Here is a 13,625-nt window from a genome sequence, read left to right on the forward strand (position 1 = left end):
ACTATCCATCGCCAACGACATCCCGTATTCCCAAGCGGTCACCCTTCCAAGTACTAACGGGACTCGACGTAACTTAACTTCTGGGAGCTGACGAGACCAGGTGCGTTCTACGTGATATGGCCGTTGACATTCAAAAATGAAAATTTACCCTCCCAGTCCCAATGGATGAATAGAAAATCACTTCAAAGTGACAGAAATGTTTGTTCTTTGAATTTGGACTGGTAACCATCGCAAATAAAAAGCGCGATCAACTTTGAAAAACTCGCAATGAAATTCATCCAGAATCATTCCTATAGATGAATTGAACCTATCCCTATGTCATTGAAATTTTTGATCTACGAATTTGGACTGGTAACCATTGCGATTAAAAAACGCGATAAAATTTGACAAAATCTCAATGGAATTGATCCAGAATCATTCTTATAGATGAATTGAACCTATCTCTAAGGCATTGAAATGTTTCATCTACGAAATTGGACTGGTAACCATCGTTATTGAAAAAAAATTTCAAGAAATTTTTTATTGAAAACAAGCTATTCATCGCCAACGACATCCCGTATTCCCAAGCGGTTACCCTTCCAAGTACTAACGGGACTCGACGTAACTTAACTTCTGGGAGCTGACGAGACCAGGTGCGTTCTACGTGATATGGCCGTTGACATTCAAAAATGAAAATTTACCCTCCCAGTCCCAATGGATGAATAGAAAATCACTTCAAAGTGACAGAAATGTTTGTTCTTTGAATTTGGACTGGTAACCATCGCAAATAAAAAGCGCGATCAACTTTGAAAAACTCGCAATGAAATTCATCCAGAATCATTCCTATAGATGAATTGAACCTATCCCTATGTCATTGAAATTTTTGATCTACGAATTTGGACTGGTAACCATTGCGATTAAAAAACGCGATAAAATTTGACAAAATCTCAATGGAATTGATCCAGAATCATTCTTATAGATGCATTGAACCTATCTCTAAGGCATTGAAATGTTTCATCTACGAAATTGGACTGGTAACCATCGTTATTGAAAAAAATTTCAAGAAATTTTTTATTGAAAACAAACTATTCATCGCCAACGACATCCCGTATTCCCAAGCGGTCACCCTTCCAAGTACTAACGGGACTCGACGTAACTTAACTTCTGGGAGCTGACGAGACCAGGTGCGTTCTACGTGATATGGCCGTTGACATTCAAAAATGAAAATTTACCCTCCCAGTCCCAATGGATGAATAGAAAATCACTTCAAAGTGACAGAAATGTTTGTTCTTTGAATTTGGACTGGTAACCATCGCAAATAAAAAGCGCGATCAACTTTGAAAAACTCGCAATGAAATTCATCCAGAATCATTCCTATAGATGAATTGAACCTATCCCTATGTCATTGAAATTTTTGATCTACGAATTTGGACTGGTAACCATTGCGATTAAAAAACGCGATAAAATTTGACAAAATCTCAATGGAATTGATCCAGAATCATTCTTATAGATGCATTGAACCTATCTCTAAGGCATTGAAATGTTTCATCTACGAAATTGGACTGGTAACCATCGTTATTGAAAAAAATTTCAAGAAATTTTTTATTGAAAACAAACTATTCATCGCCAACGACATCCCGTATTCCCAAGCGGTCACCCTTCCAAGTACTAACGGGACTCGACGTAACTTAACTTCTGGGAGCTGACGAGACCAGGTGCGTTCTACGTGATATGGCCGTTGACATTCAAAAATGAAAATTTACCCTCCCAGTCCCAATGGATGAATAGAAAATCACTTCAAAGTGACAGAAATGTTTGTTCATTGAATTTGGACTGGTAACCATCGCGAATAAAAAGCGCGATCAACTTTGAAAAACTCGCAATGAAATTCATCCAGAATCATTCCTATAGATGAATTGAACCTATCCCTATGTCATTGAAATTTTTGATCTACGAATTTGGACTGGTAACCATCACGATTAATAACGCGATAAAATTTGACAAACTCTCAATGGAATTGATCCAGAATCATTCTTATAGATGAATTGAACCTATCTCTAAGGCATTGAAATGTTTCATCTACGAAATTGGACTGGTAACCATCGTGATTGAAAAAAAATGTCAAGAAATTTGTTATTGAAAACAAACTATCCATCGCCAACGACATCCCGTATTCCCAAGCGGTCACCCTTCCAAGTACTAACGGGACTCGACGTAACTTAACTTCTGGGAGCTGACGAGACCAGGTGCGTTCTACGTGATATGGCCGTTGACATTCAAAAATGAAAATTTACCCTCCCAGTCCCAATGGATGAATAGAAAATCACTTCAAAGTGACAGAAATGTTTGTTCATTGAATTTGGACTGGTAACCATCGCGAATAAAAAGCGCGATCAACTTTGAAAAACTCGCAATGAAATTCATCCAGAATCATTCCTATAGATGAATTGAACCTATCCCTATGTCATTGAAATTTTTGATCTACGAATTTGGACTGGTAACCATCACGATTAATAACGCGATAAAATTTGACAAACTCTCAATGGAATTGATCCAGAATCATTCTTATAGATGAATTGAACCTATCTCTAAGGCATTGAAATGTTTCATCTACGAAATTGGACTGGTAACCATCGTGATTGAAAAAAAATGTCAAGAAATTTGTTATTGAAAACAAACTATCCATCGCCAACGACATCCCGTATTCCCAAGCGGTCACCCTTCCAAGTACTAACGGGACTCGACGTAACTTAACTTCTGGGAGCTGACGAGACCAGGTGCGTTCTACGTGATATGGCCGTTGACATTCAAAAATGAAAATTTACCCTCCCAGTCCCAATGGATGAATAGAAAATCACTTCAAAGTGACAGAAATGTTTGTTCTTTGAATTTGGACTGGTAACCATCGCAAATAAAAAGCGCGATCAACTTTGAAAAACTCGCAATGAAATTCATCCAGAATCATTCCTATAGATGAATTGAACCTATCCCTATGTCATTGAAATTTTTGATCTACGAATTTGGACTGGTAACCATTGCGATTAAAAAACGCGATAAAATTTGACAAAATCTCAATGGAATTGATCCAGAATCATTCTTATAGATGAATTGAACCTATCTCTAAGGCATTGAAATGTTTCATCTACGAAATTGGACTGGTAACCATCGTTATTGAAAAAAAATTTCAAGAAATTTTTTATTGAAAACAAGCTATTCATCGCCAACGACATCCCGTATTCCCAAGCGGTTACCCTTCCAAGTACTAACGGGACTCGACGTAACTTAACTTCTGGGAGCTGACGAGACCAGGTGCGTTCTACGTGATATGGCCGTTGACATTCAAAAATGAAAATTTACCCTCCCAGTCCCAATGGATGAATAGAAAATCACTTCAAAGTGACAGAAATGTTTGTTCTTTGAATTTGGACTGGTAACCATCGCAAATAAAAAGCGCGATCAACTTTGAAAAACTCGCAATGAAATTCATCCAGAATCATTCCTATAGATGAATTGAACCTATCCCTATGTCATTGAAATTTTTGATCTACGAATTTGGACTGGTAACCATTGCGATTAAAAAACGCGATAAAATTTGACAAAATCTCAATGGAATTGATCCAGAATCATTCTTATAGATGCATTGAACCTATCTCTAAGGCATTGAAATGTTTCATCTACGAAATTGGACTGGTAACCATCGTTATTGAAAAAAATTTCAAGAAATTTTTTATTGAAAACAAACTATTCATCGCCAACGACATCCCGTATTCCCAAGCGGTCACCCTTCCAAGTACTAACGGGACTCGACGTAACTTAACTTCTGGGAGCTGACGAGACCAGGTGCGTTCTACGTGATATGGCCGTTGACATTCAAAAATGAAAATTTACCCTCCCAGTCCCAATGGATGAATAGAAAATCACTTCAAAGTGACAGAAATGTTTGTTCATTGAATTTGGACTGGTAACCATCGCGAATAAAAAGCGCGATCAACTTTGAAAAACTCGCAATGAAATTCATCCAGAATCATTCCTATAGATGAATTGAACCTATCCCTATGTCATTGAAATTTTTGATCTACGAATTTGGACTGGTAACCATCACGATTAATAACGCGATAAAATTTGACAAACTCTCAATGGAATTGATCCAGAATCATTCTTATAGATGAATTGAACCTATCTCTAAGGCATTGAAATGTTTCATCTACGAAATTGGACTGGTAACCATCGTGATTGAAAAAAAATGTCAAGAAATTTGTTATTGAAAACAAACTATCCATCGCCAACGACATCCCGTATTCCCAAGCGGTCACCCTTCCAAGTACTAACGGGACTCGACGTAACTTAACTTCTGGGAGCTGACGAGACCAGGTGCGTTCTACGTGATATGGCCGTTGACATTCAAAAATGAAAATTTACCCTCCCAGTCCCAATGGATGAATAGAAAATCACTTCAAAGTGACAGAAATGTTTGTTCATTGAATTTGGACTGGTAACCATCGCGAATAAAAAGCGCGATCAACTTTGAAAAACTCGCAATGAAATTCATCCAGAATCATTCCTATAGATGAATTGAACCTATCCCTATGTCATTGAAATTTTTGATCTACGAATTTGGACTGGTAACCATCACGATTAATAACGCGATAAAATTTGACAAACTCTCAATGGAATTGATCCAGAATCATTCTTATAGATGAATTGAACCTATCTCTAAGGCATTGAAATGTTTCATCTACGAAATTGGACTGGTAACCATCGTGATTGAAAAAAAATGTCAAGAAATTTGTTATTGAAAACAAACTATCCATCGCCAACGACATCCCGTATTCCCAAGCGGTCACCCTTCCAAGTACTAACGGGACTCGACGTAACTTAACTTCTGGGAGCTGACGAGACCAGGTGCGTTCTACGTGATATGGCCGTTGACATTCAAAAATGAAAATTTACCCTCCCAGTCCCAATGGATGAATAGAAAATCACTTCAAAGTGACAGAAATGTTTGTTCTTTGAATTTGGACTGGTAACCATCGCAAATAAAAAGCGCGATCAACTTTGAAAAACTCGCAATGAAATTCATCCAGAATCATTCCTATAGATGAATTGAACCTATCCCTATGTCATTGAAATTTTTGATCTACGAATTTGGACTGGTAACCATTGCGATTAAAAAACGCGATAAAATTTGACAAAATCTCAATGGAATTGATCCAGAATCATTCTTATAGATGAATTGAACCTATCTCTAAGGCATTGAAATGTTTCATCTACGAAATTGGACTGGTAACCATCGTTATTGAAAAAAAATTTCAAGAAATTTTTTATTGAAAACAAGCTATTCATCGCCAACGACATCCCGTATTCCCAAGCGGTTACCCTTCCAAGTACTAACGGGACTCGACGTAACTTAACTTCTGGGAGCTGACGAGACCAGGTGCGTTCTACGTGATATGGCCGTTGACATTCAAAAATGAAAATTTACCCTCCCAGTCCCAATGGATGAATAGAAAATCACTTCAAAGTGACAGAAATGTTTGTTCTTTGAATTTGGACTGGTAACCATCGCAAATAAAAAGCGCGATCAACTTTGAAAAACTCGCAATGAAATTCATCCAGAATCATTCCTATAGATGAATTGAACCTATCCCTATGTCATTGAAATTTTTGATCTACGAATTTGGACTGGTAACCATTGCGATTAAAAAACGCGATAAAATTTGACAAAATCTCAATGGAATTGATCCAGAATCATTCTTATAGATGCATTGAACCTATCTCTAAGGCATTGAAATGTTTCATCTACGAAATTGGACTGGTAACCATCGTTATTGAAAAAAATTTCAAGAAATTTTTTATTGAAAACAAACTATTCATCGCCAACGACATCCCGTATTCCCAAGCGGTCACCCTTCCAAGTACTAACGGGACTCGACGTAACTTAACTTCTGGGAGCTGACGAGACCAGGTGCGTTCTACGTGATATGGCCGTTGACATTCAAAAATGAAAATTTACCCTCCCAGTCCCAATGGATGAATAGAAAATCACTTCAAAGTGACAGAAATGTTTGTTCATTGAATTTTGACTGGTAACCATCGCAAATAAAAAGCGCGATCAACTTTGAAAAACTCGCAATGAAATTCATCCAGAATCATTCCTATAGATGAATTGAACCTATCCCTATGTCATTGAAATTTTTGATCTACGAATTTGGACTGGTAACCATTGCGATTAAAAAACGCGATAAAATTTGACAAAATCTCAATGGAATTGATCCAGAATCATTCTTATAGATGAATTGAACCTATCTCTAAGGCATTGAAATGTTTCATCTACGAAATTGGACTGGTAACCATCGTTATTGAAAAAAAATTTAAAGAAATTTTTTATTGAAAACAAGCTATTCATCGCCAACGACATCCCGTATTCCCAAGCGGTCACCCTTCCAAGTACTAACGGGACTCGACGTAACTTAACTTCTGGGAGCTGACGAGACCAGGTGCGTTCTACGTGATATGGCCGTTGACATTCAAAAATGAAAATTTACCCTCCCAGTCCCAATGGATGAATAGAAAATCACTTCAAAGTGACAGAAATGTTTGTTCATTGAATTTGGACTGGTAACCATCGCGAATAAAAAGCGCGATCAACTTTGAAAAACTCGCAATGAAATTCATCCAGAATCATTCCTATAGATGAATTGAACCTATCCCTATGTCATTGAAATTTTTGATCTACGAATTTGGACTGGTAACCATCACGATTAATAACGCGATAAAATTTGACAAACTCTCAATGGAATTGATCCAGAATCATTCTTATAGATGAATTGAACCTATCTCTAAGGCATTGAAATGTTTCATCTACGAAATTGGACTGGTAACCATCGTTATTGAAAAAAATTTCAAGAAATTTTTTATTGAAAACAAACTATTCATCGCCAACGACATCCCGTATTCCCAAGCGGTCACCCTTCCAAGTACTAACGGGACTCGACGTAACTTAACTTCTGGGAGCTGACGAGACCAGGTGCGTTCTACGTGATATGGCCGTTGACATTCAAAAATGAAAATTTACCCTCCCAGTCCCAATGGATGAATAGAAAATCACTTCAAAGTGACAGAAATGTTTGTTCATTGAATTTGGACTGGTAACCATCGCAAATAAAAAGCGCGATCAACTTTGAAAAACTCGCAATGAAATTCATCCAGAATCATTCCTATAGATGAATTGAACCTATCCCTATGTCATTGAAATTTTTGATCTACGAATTTGGACTGGTAACCATTGCGATTAAAAAAAGCGATAAAATTTGACAAAATCTCAATGGAATTGATCCAGAATCATTCTTATAGATGAATTGAACCTATCTCTAAGGCATTGAAATGTTTCATCTACGAAATTGGACTGGTAACCATCGTTATTGAAAAAAAATTTCAAGAAATTTTTTATTGAAAACAAGCTATTCATCGCCAATGACATCCCGTATTCCCAAGCGGTCACCCTTCCAAGTACTAACGGGACTCGACGTAACTTAACTTCTGGGAGCTGACGAGACCAGGTGCGTTCTACGTGATATGGCCGTTGACATTCAAAAATGAAAATTTACCCTCCCAGTCCCAATGGATGAATAGAAAATCACTTCAAAGTGACAGAAATGTTTGTTCTTTGAATTTGGACTGGTAACCATCGCAAATAAAAAGCGCGATCAACTTTGAAAAACTCGCAATGAAATTCATCCAGAATCATTCCTATAGATGAATTGAACCTATCCCTATGTCATTGAAATTTTTGATCTACGAATTTGGACTGGTAACCATTGCGATTAAAAAAAGCGATAAAATTTGACAAAATCTCAATGGAATTGATCCAGAATCATTCTTATAGATGAATTGAACCTATCTCTAAGGCATTGAAATGTTTCATCTACGAAATTGGACTGGTAACCATCGTTATTGAAAAAAAATTTCAAGAAATTTTTTATTGAAAACAAGCTATTCATCGCCAATGACATCCCGTATTCCCAAGCGGTCACCCTTCCAAGTACTAACGGGACTCGACGTAACTTAACTTCTGGGAGCTGACGAGACCAGGTGCGTTCTACGTGATATGGCCGTTGACATTCAAAAATGAAAATTTACCCTCCCAGTCCCAATGGATGAATAGAAAATCACTTCAAAGTGACAGAAATGTTTGTTCTTTGAATTTGGACTGGTAACCATCGCAAATAAAAAGCGCGATCAACTTTGAAAAACTCGCAATGAAATTCATCCAGAATCATTCCTATAGATGAATTGAACCTATCCCTATGTCATTGAAATTTTTGATCTACGAATTTGGACTGGTAACCATTGCGATTAAAAAACGCGATAAAATTTGACAAAATCTCAATGGAATTGATCCAGAATCATTCTTATAGATGCATTGAACCTATCTCTAAGGCATTGAAATGTTTCATCTACGAAATTGGACTGGTAACCATCGTTATTGAAAAAAATTTCAAGAAATTTTTTATTGAAAACAAGCTATTCATCGCCAATGACATCCCGTATTCCCAAGCGGTCACCCTTCCAAGTACTAACGGGACTCGACGTAACTTAACTTCTGGGAGCTGACGAGACCAGGTGCGTTCTACGTGATATGGCCGTTGACATTCAAAAATGAAAATTTACCCTCCCAGTCCCAATGGATGAATAGAAAATCACTTCAAAGTGACAGAAATGTTTGTTCTTTGAATTTGGACTGGTAACCATCGCAAATAAAAAGCGCGATCAACTTTGAAAAACTCGCAATGAAATTCATCCAGAATCATTCCTATAGATGAATTGAACCTATCCCTATGTCATTGAAATTTTTGATCTACGAATTTGGACTGGTAACCATTGCGATTAAAAAACGCGATAAAATTTGACAAAATCTCAATGGAATTGATCCAGAATCATTCTTATAGATGCATTGAACCTATCTCTAAGGCATTGAAATGTTTCATCTACGAAATTGGACTGGTAACCATCGTTATTGAAAAAAATTTCAAGAAATTTTTTATTGAAAACAAACTATTCATCGCCAACGACATCCCGTATTCCCAAGCGGTCACCCTTCCAAGTACTAACGGGACTCGACGTAACTTAACTTCTGGGAGCTGACGAGACCAGGTGCGTTCTACGTGATATGGCCGTTGACATTCAAAAATGAAAATTTACTCTCCCAGTCCCAATGGATGAATAGAAAATCACTTCAAAGTGACAGAAATGTTTGTTCTTTGAATTTGGACTGGTAACCATCGCAAATAAAAAGCGCGATCAACTTTGAAAAACTCGCAATGAAATTCATCCAGAATCATTCCTATAGATGAATTGAACCTATCCCTATGTCATTGAAATTTTTGATCTACGAATTTGGACTGGTAACCATTGCGATTAAAAAACGCGATAAAATTTGACAAAATCTCAATGGAATTGATCCAGAATCATTCTTATAGATGCATTGAACCTATCTCTAAGGCATTGAAATGTTTCATCTACGAAATTGGACTGGTAACCATCGTTATTGAAAAAAATTTCAAGAAATTTTTTATTGAAAACAAGCTATTCATCGCCAATGACATCCCGTATTCCCAAGCGGTCACCCTTCCAAGTACTAACGGGACTCGACGTAACTTAACTTCTGGGAGCTGACGAGACCAGGTGCGTTCTACGTGATATGGCCGTTGACATTCAAAAATGAAAATTTACCCTCCCAGTCCCAATGGATGAATAGAAAATCACTTCAAAGTGACAGAAATGTTTGTTCTTTGAATTTGGACTGGTAACCATCGCAAATAAAAAGCGCGATCAACTTTGAAAAACTCGCAATGAAATTCATCCAGAATCATTCCTATAGATGAATTGAACCTATCCCTATGTCATTGAAATTTTTGATCTACGAATTTGGACTGGTAACCATTGCGATTAAAAAACGCGATAAAATTTGACAAAATCTCAATGGAATTGATCCAGAATCATTCTTATAGATGCATTGAACCTATCTCTAAGGCATTGAAATGTTTCATCTACGAAATTGGACTGGTAACCATCGTTATTGAAAAAAATTTCAAGAAATTTTTTATTGAAAACAAGCTATTCATCGCCAATGACATCCCGTATTCCCAAGCGGTCACCCTTCCAAGTACTAACGGGACTCGACGTAACTTAACTTCTGGGAGCTGACGAGACCAGGTGCGTTCTACGTGATATGGCCGTTGACATTCAAAAATGAAAATTTACCCTCCCAGTCCCAATGGATGAATAGAAAATCACTTCAAAGTGACAGAAATGTTTGTTCTTTGAATTTGGACTGGTAACCATCGCAAATAAAAAGCGCGATCAACTTTGAAAAACTCGCAATGAAATTCATCCAGAATCATTCCTATAGATGAATTGAACCTATCCCTATGTCATTGAAATTTTTGATCTACGAATTTGGACTGGTAACCATTGCGATTAAAAAACGCGATAAAATTTGACAAAATCTCAATGGAATTGATCCAGAATCATTCTTATAGATGCATTGAACCTATCTCTAAGGCATTGAAATGTTTCATCTACGAAATTGGACTGGTAACCATCGTTATTGAAAAAAATTTCAAGAAATTTTTTATTGAAAACAAACTATTCATCGCCAACGACATCCCGTATTCCCAAGCGGTCACCCTTCCAAGTACTAACGGGACTCGACGTAACTTAACTTCTGGGAGCTGACGAGACCAGGTGCGTTCTACGTGATATGGCCGTTGACATTCAAAAATGAAAATTTACCCTCCCATTCCCAATGGATGAATAGAAAATCACTTCAAAGTGACAGAAATGTTTGTTCTTTGAATTTGGACTGGTAACCATCGCAAATAAAAAGCGCGATCAACTTTGAAAAACTCGCAATGAAATTCATCCAGAATCATTCCTATAGATGAATTGAACCTATCCCTATGTCATTGAAATTTTTGATCTACGAATTTGGACTGGTAACCATTGCGATTAAAAAACGCGATAAAATTTGACAAAATCTCAATGGAATTGATCCAGAATCATTCTTATAGATGCATTGAACCTATCTCTAAGGCATTGAAATGTTTCATCTACGAAATTGGACTGGTAACCATCGTTATTGAAAAAAATTTCAAGAAATTTTTTATTGAAAACAAACTATTCATCGCCAACGACATCCCGTATTCCCAAGCGGTCACCCTTCCAAGTACTAACGGGACTCGACGTAACTTAACTTCTGGGAGCTGACGAGACCAGGTGCGTTCTACGTGATATGGCCGTTGACATTCAAAAATGAAAATTTACCCTCCCAGTCCCAATGGATGAATAGAAAATCACTTCAAAGTGACAGAAATGTTTGTTCTTTGAATTTGGACTGGTAACCATCGCAAATAAAAAGCGCGATCAACTTTGAAAAACTCGCAATGAAATTCATCCAGAATCATTCCTATAGATGAATTGAACCTATCCCTATGTCATTGAAATTTTTGATCTACGAATTTGGACTGGTAACCATTGCGATTAAAAAACGCGATAAAATTTGACAAAATCTCAATGGAATTGATCCAGAATCATTCTTATAGATGCATTGAACCTATCTCTAAGGCATTGAAATGTTTCATCTACGAAATTGGACTGGTAACCATCGTTATTGAAAAAAATGTCAAGAAATTTGTTATTGAAAACAAACTATTCATCGCCAACGACATCCCGTATTCCCAAGCGGTCACCCTTCCAAGTACTAACGGGACTCGACGTAACTTAACTTCTGGGAGCTGACGAGACCAGGTGCGTTCTACGTGATATGGCCGTTGACATTCAAAAATGAAAATTTACCCTCCCAGTCCCAATGGATGAATAGAAAATCACTTCAAAGTGACAGAAATGTTTGTTCTTTGAATTTGGACTGGTAACCATCGCAAATAAAAAGCGCGATCAACTTTGAAAAACTCGCAATGAAATTCATCCAGAATCATTCCTATAGATGAATTGAACCTATCCCTATGTCATTGAAATTTTTGATCTACGAATTTGGACTGGTAACCATTGCGATTAAAAAACGCGATAAAATTTGACAAAATCTCAATGGAATTGATCCAGAATCATTCTTATAGATGCATTGAACCTATCTCTAAGGCATTGAAATGTTTCATCTACGAAATTGGACTGGTAACCATCGTTATTGAAAAAAATTTCAAGAAATTTTTTATTGAAAACAAACTATTCATCGCCAACGACATCCCGTATTCCCAAGCGGTCACCCTTCCAAGTACTAACGGGACTCGACGTAACTTAACTTCTGGGAGCTGACGAGACCAGGTGCGTTCTACGTGATATGGCCGTTGACATTCAAAAATGAAAATTTACCCTCCCATTCCCAATGGATGAATAGAAAATCACTTCAAAGTGACAGAAATGTTTGTTCTTTGAATTTGGACTGGTAACCATCGCAAATAAAAAGCGCGATCAACTTTGAAAAACTCGCAATGAAATTCATCCAGAATCATTCCTATAGATGAATTGAACCTATCCCTATGTCATTGAAATTTTTGATCTACGAATTTGGACTGGTAACCATTGCGATTAAAAAACGCGATAAAATTTGACAAAATCTCAATGGAATTGATCCAGAATCATTCTTATAGATGCATTGAACCTATCTCTAAGGCATTGAAATGTTTCATCTACGAAATTGGACTGGTAACCATCGTTATTGAAAAAAATTTCAAGAAATTTTTTATTGAAAACAAACTATTCATCGCCAACGACATCCCGTATTCCCAAGCGGTCACCCTTCCAAGTACTAACGGGACTCGACGTAACTTAACTTCTGGGAGCTGACGAGACCAGGTGCGTTCTACGTGATATGGCCGTTGACATTCAAAAATGAAAATTTACCCTCCCAGTCCCAATGGATGAATAGAAAATCACTTCAAAGTGACAGAAATGTTTGTTCTTTGAATTTGGACTGGTAACCATCGCAAATAAAAAGCGCGATCAACTTTGAAAAACTCGCAATGAAATTCATCCAGAATCATTCCTATAGATGAATTGAACCTATCCCTATGTCATTGAAATTTTTGATCTACGAATTTGGACTGGTAACCATTGCGATTAAAAAACGCGATAAAATTTGACAAAATCTCAATGGAATTGATCCAGAATCATTCTTATAGATGCATTGAACCTATCTCTAAGGCATTGAAATGTTTCATCTACGAAATTGGACTGGTAACCATCGTTATTGAAAAAAATGTCAAGAAATTTGTTATTGAAAACAAACTATTCATCGCCAACGACATCCCGTATTCCCAAGCGGTCACCCTTCCAAGTACTAACGGGACTCGACGTAACTTAACTTCTGGGAGCTGACGAGACCAGGTGCGTTCTACGTGATATGGCCGTTGACATTCAAAAATGAAAATTTACCCTCCCAGTCCCAATGGATGAATAGAAAATCACTTCAAAGTGAAAGAAATGTTTGTTCTTTGAATTTGGACTGGTAACCATCGCAAATAAAAAGCGCGATCAACTTTGAAAAACTCGCAATGAAATTCATCCAGAATCATTCCTATAGATGAATTGAACCTATCCCTATGTCATTGAAATTTTTGATCTACGAATTT

The 13,625-nt window shown here is 37.1% G+C and overlaps 26 pseudogenes; all 26 read right to left on the reverse strand.

Annotated features, from left to right (window-relative positions):
• Positions 1-9: 9 nt before the first annotated feature.
• On the reverse strand, positions 10-128 carry LOC124318373 (annotated as a pseudogene).
• Positions 129-541: 413 nt separating this feature from the next.
• Positions 542-660, reverse strand: LOC124318737 (annotated as a pseudogene).
• A 412-nt stretch (positions 661-1,072) lies between these two features.
• Positions 1,073-1,191, reverse strand: LOC124318375 (annotated as a pseudogene).
• Positions 1,192-1,603: 412 nt separating this feature from the next.
• On the reverse strand, positions 1,604-1,722 carry LOC124318376 (annotated as a pseudogene).
• A 412-nt stretch (positions 1,723-2,134) lies between these two features.
• Positions 2,135-2,253, reverse strand: LOC124318377 (annotated as a pseudogene).
• Positions 2,254-2,665: 412 nt separating this feature from the next.
• On the reverse strand, positions 2,666-2,784 carry LOC124318378 (annotated as a pseudogene).
• Positions 2,785-3,197: 413 nt separating this feature from the next.
• LOC124318738 lies at positions 3,198-3,316 on the reverse strand (annotated as a pseudogene).
• A 412-nt stretch (positions 3,317-3,728) lies between these two features.
• On the reverse strand, positions 3,729-3,847 carry LOC124318379 (annotated as a pseudogene).
• A 412-nt stretch (positions 3,848-4,259) lies between these two features.
• LOC124318380 lies at positions 4,260-4,378 on the reverse strand (annotated as a pseudogene).
• A 412-nt stretch (positions 4,379-4,790) lies between these two features.
• Positions 4,791-4,909, reverse strand: LOC124318381 (annotated as a pseudogene).
• A 413-nt stretch (positions 4,910-5,322) lies between these two features.
• On the reverse strand, positions 5,323-5,441 carry LOC124318739 (annotated as a pseudogene).
• A 412-nt stretch (positions 5,442-5,853) lies between these two features.
• LOC124318382 lies at positions 5,854-5,972 on the reverse strand (annotated as a pseudogene).
• A 413-nt stretch (positions 5,973-6,385) lies between these two features.
• Positions 6,386-6,504, reverse strand: LOC124318383 (annotated as a pseudogene).
• Positions 6,505-6,915: 411 nt separating this feature from the next.
• LOC124318384 lies at positions 6,916-7,034 on the reverse strand (annotated as a pseudogene).
• Positions 7,035-7,447: 413 nt separating this feature from the next.
• LOC124318134 lies at positions 7,448-7,566 on the reverse strand (annotated as a pseudogene).
• Positions 7,567-7,979: 413 nt separating this feature from the next.
• On the reverse strand, positions 7,980-8,098 carry LOC124318135 (annotated as a pseudogene).
• A 412-nt stretch (positions 8,099-8,510) lies between these two features.
• Positions 8,511-8,629, reverse strand: LOC124318137 (annotated as a pseudogene).
• Positions 8,630-9,041: 412 nt separating this feature from the next.
• Positions 9,042-9,160, reverse strand: LOC124318386 (annotated as a pseudogene).
• Positions 9,161-9,572: 412 nt separating this feature from the next.
• LOC124318138 lies at positions 9,573-9,691 on the reverse strand (annotated as a pseudogene).
• Positions 9,692-10,103: 412 nt separating this feature from the next.
• Positions 10,104-10,222, reverse strand: LOC124318140 (annotated as a pseudogene).
• Positions 10,223-10,634: 412 nt separating this feature from the next.
• Positions 10,635-10,753, reverse strand: LOC124318388 (annotated as a pseudogene).
• A 412-nt stretch (positions 10,754-11,165) lies between these two features.
• LOC124318389 lies at positions 11,166-11,284 on the reverse strand (annotated as a pseudogene).
• Positions 11,285-11,696: 412 nt separating this feature from the next.
• Positions 11,697-11,815, reverse strand: LOC124318390 (annotated as a pseudogene).
• A 412-nt stretch (positions 11,816-12,227) lies between these two features.
• LOC124318391 lies at positions 12,228-12,346 on the reverse strand (annotated as a pseudogene).
• A 412-nt stretch (positions 12,347-12,758) lies between these two features.
• On the reverse strand, positions 12,759-12,877 carry LOC124318392 (annotated as a pseudogene).
• A 412-nt stretch (positions 12,878-13,289) lies between these two features.
• LOC124318393 lies at positions 13,290-13,408 on the reverse strand (annotated as a pseudogene).
• Positions 13,409-13,625: the final 217 nt, after the last annotated feature.

The sequence above is a fragment of the Daphnia pulicaria genome, unplaced genomic scaffold, assembly GCF_021234035.1.
Source record: "Daphnia pulicaria isolate SC F1-1A unplaced genomic scaffold, SC_F0-13Bv2 h1tg000068l, whole genome shotgun sequence".
In the NCBI taxonomy this organism is placed as follows: Eukaryota; Metazoa; Arthropoda; class Branchiopoda; order Diplostraca; family Daphniidae; genus Daphnia; species Daphnia pulicaria.